A 10,634-nucleotide genomic window follows, 5' to 3' on the forward strand; every position below is an offset into this window, starting at 1 on the left:
TTAAAGAAATTAGTTTTTAGGAAAGAATCAAAGTTATTCTTATGTGTGACTTTTGTATGCCTAAGGTTCTAGACAATGCTATAAACAATCCACAAGGCTTATTACCATTAGAAGTTGTAGTGTTTGATCATAACCCATAATTGAAAGGGTGGTTTTAGTCCCCAATTCCATTTTATAACTCTTTTTAGAAGGACTAAGATACTCAACGCTCTCGTTTGATCTTAGATAGGCTTAGATATATATATTGCAGTGATGTGTGTTGATATTGGAGGCATACCTAACACTCCATGCTTGAGATGTCTATATCTTTCACCAACACCGTTACCCACTCAACTTCAACTTCAATTGTTACTCATTTTTATTTTGTTGCATAACAAAGCAGACATGCCTCAATGTATTCACATCCATATTCCATCCATTTAATCGCAATTAGTTGTCTCTTCCAACTATCAGAGCAATGGGATCAAGAAGAATCACATCTATTAAAGGTAAACTTGGAAGTATGAAAATGAGAGGTGAAGAGCATGAAATTAACAAATTTGAGTTTACAATTACACAACCAAATGTTAACATATTCAAATTTCACATTCATATGGGCATCTCCTTGAATCAGTGGTTGTTCACAATGCAACAACATTTAAGCATCTTATTATAATGCCAAATTTGAAACTTCCAATCACCACAGTTATTGGTGATATTGTGTATCAAGAAAGGATAGGTAATGCTTTACCATCTAGCAACAATATTACTCCTCTAATGACTCTATACCTGACAGATAACATGAACCCCAATGAAATAAAGCTTGCTAAAGTGAAGCAATTTTTGGTGTGAAGTTGTATCCAATAGGAGCTACTACAAATTCAGAGGATGGTGTGACAAATCTCTTTGGAAAATTCATGCCTATCCTTCAAGAGATGATTGAATATGAAATTCCTTTGTTGGTTCATGGAGAGGTATTTGATCATAATGTTGATGTCTTTGATCGCAAAAAGGCCTTCATTGATATTATATTAAAATCATTGGTTGAGAAAATACCACATCTTAAAGTTGCAATGGAGCATATCACAACAGTGAAACCGTAATATGGTAGTATGAAGGTTACATCAGTGCTAAATTGCTAATGTCTTCTTAGAAATCATTGAGGAAGCATGGTATATCTTCATTCTCAGGAAAGTGGTATCAAATGTGGTATTATCCAAGTATGAAGGCCTTGGAAACTTTAGATGTAGTATTGGGTGTGAGTGGTGTTTATGACCCCACAAAGGATTGGTATTATCGCCATAAGAAAGGATTTGATCAAGATTCTAGACATGATTTCATAACAAAGTGGAGTACTATTGGCCTTTTGTACAAGAATTATAAGAGGGAAATAGTATCCAGGTGTCTTGGTTTGGATGTAAACCATTCTAAGGTTGAACAAGTCTATCTTGCACTACCCAAAGGTTTCATGGGAGAGATTGATTTTGTAGATAATGGAATTAATCTATATGACATTGGAAAACTAGCTAGATATGGGAAAAATACAAATTTGTCAACAAGGATTTCTAGAATCAACCCTGACTTGATGGAGGAAAACATTGTTGATAAAGAGGTCTGTTTGTTCCTTAATGATATGAAGGTTGCAGGAAATGAATTTGAAGAGATGGTGTGTCACTATACAACATATAGGTTTCTCACACATTCATTTGTTTCCGACTATGTTAAGTTGAGGAATGGTGTTGATACAAGTAGAGAGATATTATTCTTGAAGAGATAATTCCCATGGAAGGAGAACTTTTTTGAACTTGAGTGGGATCTGTATATGGATACAGGCCATTGTTATTTACCCATATCAATCTGGAAGTCGGAAGCCTCTATCGATGATATGGAGGGGGTTAAACAATGATGAGCTTAGAAAAGTAGTTGGCATTGACGATTGCCTATTTGTTCACATTAGTGGATTATTGTTGGTAACAAGATGTTTGATGGGGAATTGTTAGAGTTTCTTGTGTTTTCAATAGAAAAATGGTGAGCGGAGTGATTCTAATTCGAATAAGTTATTCATTAGCCCAGATTCATTGGACAATGTGTTTTCCAAAGTAGAAAGAGATGTGATACATGTTTCTTGGTAAAGGAAGGATTGGAAATAGGATGGAAAATAGGAAGGATTTGTTATTTTTCTTTTGGTGATGTTTCATAAAGTCTGTTGTCAAAGACAAGATCCATGTCTGGTCACTACAGTTAATTTTCTAAAACAGGAGAATGCAAAACACTCTGTGTCATTTTCCATTTAGGCCTCCATCGCATTCGCAAATGTGACTGCCCTCTATCGTAAATCTCCAACTCATTTCACAGTGAGACCCATCACCCCTATCTTTATAGTTTGCACATCTGATTTGTGACTTAGCCAATCACAATATGAATATGTAATTCACATTTCCATTTTGTGACCTCCCATACTCCATCATATGTGATAAATTCAATGCATACCTCCTCACTGCGACTTCCCTCATTCAATAGGCGTATAATAATTTTACCTAACCTCTCCTCGAATATTTACATTCTCTAGTGCACATATATTCTTGTTTTTGCTTTACGCTTAACCAATAAATTTTGGCTCTCAACAACTTTTCCATAACTCTCAAGAAGGCATCGATTTTAATTTTAGCAGTAAGATTTGATGATTGTGGTGCCCACACACATACCTTAGCCAATCTCTTCTTAAAATGAGTTTTTCTCTAAGGTATACTCTCAATGGTTTGGTTAGCTTTCAAGCGAGCCATTACCTATGATCCATGATTCGATTACATTCTATGTGCAATTATAACTTGAGTTTGTGTGAAAGGAATCAAAATTGTGTAATGGTATTGCCTTTTGGTTTACTGTTGGAAGTCGTATTTGCATTGTAAAGTAGATCATGCAATATATATCTATATATATATATATATATATATATATATATATATATATATATATATATATATATATATATATATATATATATAAATTCCTTACATCATACTTGTGTTTTGCGTGACTCTTTTCCCTTTAGAATCCTAAATTGAGCCTTTCATCATTGATATCCACATTTGAAATATCATCGAAAGCATCTGGATACTGGGTAGATATTCTTGTCTTCATACTTATTATTTCATAGAATATATAGTCCAAATTTGTTTTCATATATTTTAAAAGGTGTGTGTTCCTCAAAAAATCAGTTGAAACAACTACAAAGTTATGCTCAGAGCAATCATTGAAATGAGGCAAAACTACATTGCTATCTTGTAGCCTTCCCAATATTAAGAGTTGTAAGTGCTTGAGTGTATTGACATCCTCCATATTTTGCAAGTTGTGAGTTTGGCCAGATGCTTTTGCCAAAACTCTGACCATGGTGTCCTTCTCCATCTGAGATCTAGTAGAGAGTCACCATACACTTTTCCCTTTAGACTACACTTTCAAAGTGTGACCTGCACTAGAATTTGAATTGCATCTACCTTATGTCACATATCATAACCTCAGCACTACGAATTGATCTATCAATCATAGTTGTGACTAGATCAATCTCTTAGACTTCACCTTGGTGACTGTAGATTGCAGTCGATGCTCTCATCAAGGCTCTAGTCCACAAGTGAGACGTGCACCACTAACCAAAATTGTGATTAGGTCGCAAATCACAATGGCAGATGCAATTAGCCTTGTCTTATGAACCTGCTAACATGAAGTCTGACCTGCACTGCACTTGAGAATTGCGACCTATGCTTAACGGTGATATACTGAGTCACAAAATTGTAGTTTTAGTTTTCATTTATAAATGTGACTTGGCCTAGGCCACATTTCTCATTGCGACTTGGCCTAAGTCGAACTTCCAATTGTGATTTCCCATTATTTATGTGTAGCTACATTGGTATACCTCACTGGTGTTTTAAAAACAATATGTCTGGTCTTTCTCGGTGTTGAAGGTTGATCCTGCCATATACCGCATTAAACACTATCTTGTTATATCCTTACCAACTTCCAAATCATTTTCTATCATCAATTCCAACAACAGTTGAGTACATCGGTCTCTATAAAGCATCAAAGGACAAGGGATGGCCATAAATTATTTTTGGTGTTTCCCTTCTCACATTCTATGTTTTGATCCATTCATATATGGGTCAAGAGGTGACAAAGGGTGTCATCTTCCGACATATTGTCACCAAATTTCTATTTTTGTTGTTTTTATGCAAGCTTTTGTGTTGTTGTCTTTGCTCATTCCCATATTTTCCTTTTTCCTTCATTCTTATTTTGCCTCTATGCACATATACATTTGATGCAACTTTTAATGTGTTGAGGAAGGAGATTACAAGGGATATTAAATTTGAGACGCAATTGGGCTTTTCCATGACTCTATTCCAGGTCTATTCATATTTTCCCATTTTGTTCTTTTTTGTCTTGTGGCGGTGGGTATCTATGTGAGTAATTACATTTGGAGCCTAAAGAATCACAACTTTAGATCATGCAAGATGAATAGAAGATGGAAGGGAAATAGGGAAAATGGATTTTGATTTTTGTTTCCACAAGAGCTCACATTCAATTTGTTTATTGCTTATATTCATTTTGGGGATGAATCTAGGCTGAAGGTCTTGTTCCCTAAATGAAAAATTGTTGAAAATTTTTGTACTCAAATCCACAAGAATATTTTGAAGCAATTTAAATATGCATAGGTGTAGGCTTCTAGCGTAAAACACATACTGTAAAGATTTAGGAAGAATCATGAATTATAGAATGAGGATGGTCTCAAATACCTTACATGTGTTAGTTTGAAATAAGGACATGATTATTGGCAAGGAATTTCTTCCAAAACACAATTAAGGAAGCTCAGGATGATCCTACATGAGTTACACATAACTTGATAATATTGTGGTATTCATGAAGCCATGGAACCCATCATTCGATCCCTCTACAACAGTCATAACCTCAGCACCAGTTTGGGTGAGATTTCCAAGCCTACCCTTGCATCTCTGGAATCTCTCCTTGCTAAAAGCCATTGGAAATGCAATTGGGAAATTTTACTGCAGGTGCCCAGAAACAGAGGAATATGTTAGAACCACCTATGCACGCATTTGTGTGGAAATGGACTTCAGCGCCGGATTCCCAGCTGAAATAAACCTAACAAGTAAAGACTATGTGTGGAACCAGAAACTCGATTATGAAAGTGTCCTCTTCAGATGTCGATCCTGCTTTGAGACAGGCCATCTAGCCAAAAATTTCCCAAAAGCCTCCCAGAAAAATTCTGCTAGAAAAAACCACCACAGATCTACATGGTGGGAAGGAGCACAAAAAGAACACTACACTATCATCAAAGAAGAATACTCTAGAGAAAACTCTGAATCACAAGAAATCGGGCAAGAAAGAAACAACTCTCAAGACAAGTAGGGAGAAAGCCCCGCCCAACCAATCAACAACTATGAGGATTCGAATAACGCACAAAATAAATCTTCATTTAACAACAAAGCAGATCTCCTAGACCAAACTTCTTCTCCGACTATCTTCAAAAGGACGGACACAATAGATCATGAAGCTAAGACACCAATGTCCCAAGAACCAGAAGAGATGAAGGAGATGCAAGGTAAAGGAAGTTGGAAGACCGTAGAGAAAAAAAATAAAGCTACAGCACTAATCTCGCCAAGAAAGACGAGGAGCCAGATAATTAAAAACTAAGAAAATTGTAGGTCCGATAGACCAATTTGGTCTCAGTGGACGTTAACCACCACCACCATCATCATCATCATCATCACAAAAGGACTATACAAGGGTATAAACCAATATCTTTCTTTCAACTCATATGTTATGTATATAGTATTGTTTTTTTATTGCAATATATGTGACCATGTGATTTTATTATGGGAAAAAGGAGAGAACAAGATTCTTGACCTTTTTTTTGAAGAAAAAAATTGTAATTTCATTAATATAAACAAAATTACAACTGCATGTGCCCATGGCACACTGAAAATGAACATAAACCAAATACTGAAACCTTCACTTCTCTCTGCCAAAAATCATGAGATACCATCTAAGAAACATCTAATTTCATCATAGGTTATTTATCAAAATACAAGGATGATATATTCATCATAGTTTTCATAGATTATAACATCCAGTTTCATCATAGGTTATTTATCAAAATACAAGGACGATATATTCATCATAGTTTTCATATTTCTAGAAGTAACAACTTGACAAAAATTGTAAACATAATAGTAGAAAAAAAACTATCATTCTTGATTTGATGCATCAACGTCCACCTCATCCCTTCAATGAAGGGTTAGTGTAACTCCTAGAGGCGTCGCCTACCTGTTCACAGATTTTTGAGATTCACATAGCTTGTAAATAACTTGCTTTAGAGAGAGAGTCTGCTTCCCTATTGCATTCCCTATAAATATGGTGATAAGTGGTTTGATTAAATGATGTTTTAGCATAAGAATCTCCTCAAGAATGGGGATCAGAGTGTGAATATGATAACATTATAGACCATTAAACCAATTTACAATAACCATAGAGTCACCAAACATTTAAAGAGATTGAACTTCCTTTTCAATGGAAAAAAGAAGGAGTTTTAGTCTAAGAAGCTCAGCAAAATTATTTATACCCCTCTCAAGTCCACTTTCAAGATTAAAATTATGATTTTCATTTTGATAAAGAATTGTCCCTCCACCACAAGACATATTTTCAAAAGTGGCCCCGTCGAAATAAGCCCAATGATAGGAATGATCAGTCACTTCTTCAGTAATGACTTGTTGTACATGTGTTTCTTCTTTTGTTGGGATATGCTCAATGTCAGCACATATTTTGGCCATAACTCACTCATGGACTAATGGTTGATCATTGAAAATTTATCTTGGGCCATCCAAATATCCAAACAAATCATGGGGAGAGGTTCCTGAAATTTTTAGGAATGATATGGTTCCACCATACTCACCATGCTTCCTAGATAGATTCCCCAACCCAATTTAAGTTACCTCCCAAGAGGACTTTAGACAAATTCCAAACCGACTACGTGAAAAGGAAACTGATAAATCGATGAGTTTAAGATTCCAACTCATTCTTGCACAAAGCACACTAGCCCGGACCTTGTAGACCATGCTTGAGAAGGTTATCCCAAGTGGGAACCTGTTTTCCATTAGACACCACATAAAGAGTCAAGATTTTGCAGGGCTCTTTAAATTCCATAATGGCTTCCACCACCAAGCCAAAACTTTTGGTTTCCTATTGTTGATAATAAATTCATAACCAAATTTTGGGGAGTAATATTCCCATGGAGAATGAACCCATCATAGATTTTCCTCCTCATCCACATTTATACAAACATGCGCCAAATTGAGAGCTAGGGTATAGGCTCACCAATGCTCATGAAATTCCTTAGGTAAATTCAATTGCTATGTTGTGCTCCAGTATTAATCCCAAATAGACAATCTATTCTGATCATTAATATGACTAAGAGAATATCATCCTTGTTGATGTAGAAAATGTATCATGTCCTCTAGAAGTCGAAATCTTCCACCACCTCTAACCCACAGATCCTTTCTAAGCAACACCTTGGCCCCATTACTGACCTTCCATGTAAGGAATTCTTCCACAACAAGAAAGGCCAAGAAGACAACTTTCCAAATGATAGACATTTTGGGCCTCTTTTTATCAAGGGACCATATCCAATCCTCAAGGGAGTTAGGAAATATATACTTCCTATATGCAACATATGACCTCTTCAAGCTCTTTGTGGAAATCATTCTCCAACCGACCTTGGTAGCAAGCGATTTTTCAAAAGTGGGTAAGTTCTTAAGCCCACATATTTCCCATATTTTTAGCAGGGATATCTTATCCCATTGAACCCATGGGAAAATTCTTCCAGATTTACAACCCAACCATAGGAATCTTCTACATAGCTTATGAATGGTTCATTGGGTGCCAACATGGATTCATGCTAGAGACATCCAAAATACTGGAATTGCCTCCAATATAGATTTGATTAATAACAACCTCCCAACTCTAGACAACCATCTAAAACACTAGGATGTAATTCTTTTCTCAATTTTGGAAATCAACCACTACCAGTCAATTTTGCGATATTCATTCGGCTTTAAAAAGAAACCCATATCCTTCAAACCTTCCTCTAATACGTGTGATCTGAAAGGAGAAAGAGAAAGGACATAATCCTCTTCTGCTCTATAGAGACCATTCATAGATATATATGATTTCTAGTCATTTACTTCCATGCATGTAGCCACCTAGAACAAATTCAAGGTCAATTTGATAGATGTAAAATATCTACATGATCCATTACTGAATATATAGATAGCATCTACAAACAGAAAATGAGTGACATTGAGATTATCCGTTACCCAAACAACGGAGAGATCACCCCTGCTCTTAGCCATCTTGAGAACTTTGTTGAGACCCTTAGCAACTAAAATAAAGCAAAGGTGAGAGAGGGCAGACTTGTCAAAGGCCCCTTTAACCCTGAAATAAATTTAAGGTTGGGTCATTTATCTAAACTGCAAAAGAAACTGATGTCAAACAACTCATTATCCAAATAATAGAAGGAATCTCAAATCCTAGGTGAGTCAATAACAACCTTATATAATTCCATCTTACACGATCATAAGCCTTGGATAAATAACTTTTTATAACCACCCTTTTTTTCTTCCATGACTTTAATCCATGAAGGATCTCCTAAGCCACCAAAAGTGCTTCATGTATTTGTCTGTCGTCTAGGAATGCATACAGTTCACTAGTGACATGATTAGAAAGGATGGGCTTTAAATGGTTAGCAATAATTTTGGCTATGATCTTATAGATAAAATTACACAATGAAATAGGCTTGAAGCCATTAAAGGAGAGGGGAGAGTTAGACATTGGGATGAGGGTGATGAAGGTGTCGGTTAAAGATGGACAGGTCATGCCCAAAGATTGAGATTCTTTATTATCTCCTAATAAGTCTCTCCCAATATTTTCATAAAATCCCAAGAAAAACTCCATTGTCAACTTGTCAGGCTCGAGGCTTTTGTCTTTTTGAAACCCATGAAGAATTTTTTGCAAATTGGCCTTAGATACCAGATCCATAAGTGTTATCTTATCGTTATCATCAACAAAGCAGGGAAAATCCTTGGAAACTCTAATAATTTTTTAAATTGAAACTTTGCGTTTAGCCTTGAAGAGATTATTGCAAATTTTCAATCCCTAACCGAGATAAGCCCATAAAGGATGAAACTTTATTTCCTTCAAAATCAATGGCCTCCTAAATTGTGTTTTAAATCTTGCGACCCTTTGCATAATTCTAGAAATTGTTTGTGTTATCATCTCCACTCTGCAACCATATGGCCTTACTTTTTTGTCTCAATTCCTCTTCTATGACTTTTAGAATCTCACCTTTTTCCTTTTCAAGTGATATGATCCTTTTCTATGCCTCTTCTAACTCACAACCTCCATTTGACAGATCTTCTAACCTTTCAAACTCCCTTTCAATACTCTTAAGTGCCTCTTCTTCTTTGATCTTATTTTTCTTTTCCCACTGAACAATTTCATTTTCTGTTTTTTTGGGCTTTTCAACAAATTGATCGGCCCTTATACAAGATTATTGACCTACATGAAGGAATGCGGGACTAATTTGAAGGCAAGATTGTTCAAAAGATGTCAAGTGTTGTTGGTTTGATAATCAATTCCTCGAGAAGGTTGTGCAACTAGGTTTTTGACAAGCAAGCAAACTGCCTTCAGGACCATTTAACAGTACCAAAGGCATAACATCTTGGTTGAATGATCACTTCCATGCAAATGAGGCGCATTAGCATGCAAATAGTCATTCAATATAGTGTTTCTTTGCAACAACATTAGATACAATTACTCTAGGGTTTCAAATAACCATCTCTACTTTCCTCATAATTTATTTTCTCTCATAGTGTAAATACTTCTTATCATAATGTAAACAATTATGCAGAGATCAATTGGGCATGTAATAATCATTAGACATGAGAGAGTAGTGAGGAATTTCAAGTCATGAGGGTAGGCGAAAAGTCACGATAGGAAAACGATCACCGCATTTCTATAAATATACCCTCATGCCTCATTTGTAAGGGGACTTTAGCACTTGAGCTAGGACTAGCATTAGGTAGATTATTTGTGCTTAAGGAGCTAGAGGCAGTCAACCCTTGGAAGCTAGTAGCGTGAGTTGTGGTGAGGCTAAGGTTCTACTTTGAAAATGGTATGAGAAGCCCATGTTCCTTTCTTGGGCTTTGATGGTTTGCAGGACATGTAATTGTCTTTACAACATCATTAATAAGAAGTTCTCCTCTTTCAGCATTGATTCCCATGCACTTACACGATGGTCATAATGGTTATTTGATAGTTCCATTATGTGTGTGTGTGTGTGTGTGTGTTTTCATGTGAGAGATTTGTCTATGAACTATTTCATTTCTATTGCACATGTGTTTTCCTTTGAAACTATGCTCATATATTCCACGCCATGTTGGTAACTTATTGTAAATTGATTTTCACTTAACCTTTGGCACTTTCCTATTCATGTATGTCTGAGATGGTTTAGCTCATTAATCCTTCTTGTGGCATGCTGCTTCTTATTGTTTTACTTTTACATTCTGGTATCTTATTCTGCAGGTTGTCAATCT

General features: G+C 35.9%; 1 pseudogene; it reads left to right on the forward strand.

Annotated features, from left to right (window-relative positions):
• The first annotated feature begins 1,201 nt into the window (after nt 1-1,201).
• On the forward strand, nt 1,202-2,011 carry LOC149241904 (uncharacterized; annotated as a pseudogene).
• Nucleotides 2,012-10,634: the final 8,623 nt, after the last annotated feature.

This window comes from Pinus tabuliformis, chromosome 8 (genome assembly GCF_031772625.1).
Source record: "Pinus tabuliformis cultivar Carrire ecotype Pingquan chromosome 8, CPIR1, whole genome shotgun sequence".
NCBI lineage: Eukaryota > Viridiplantae > Streptophyta > Pinopsida > Pinales > Pinaceae > Pinus > Pinus tabuliformis.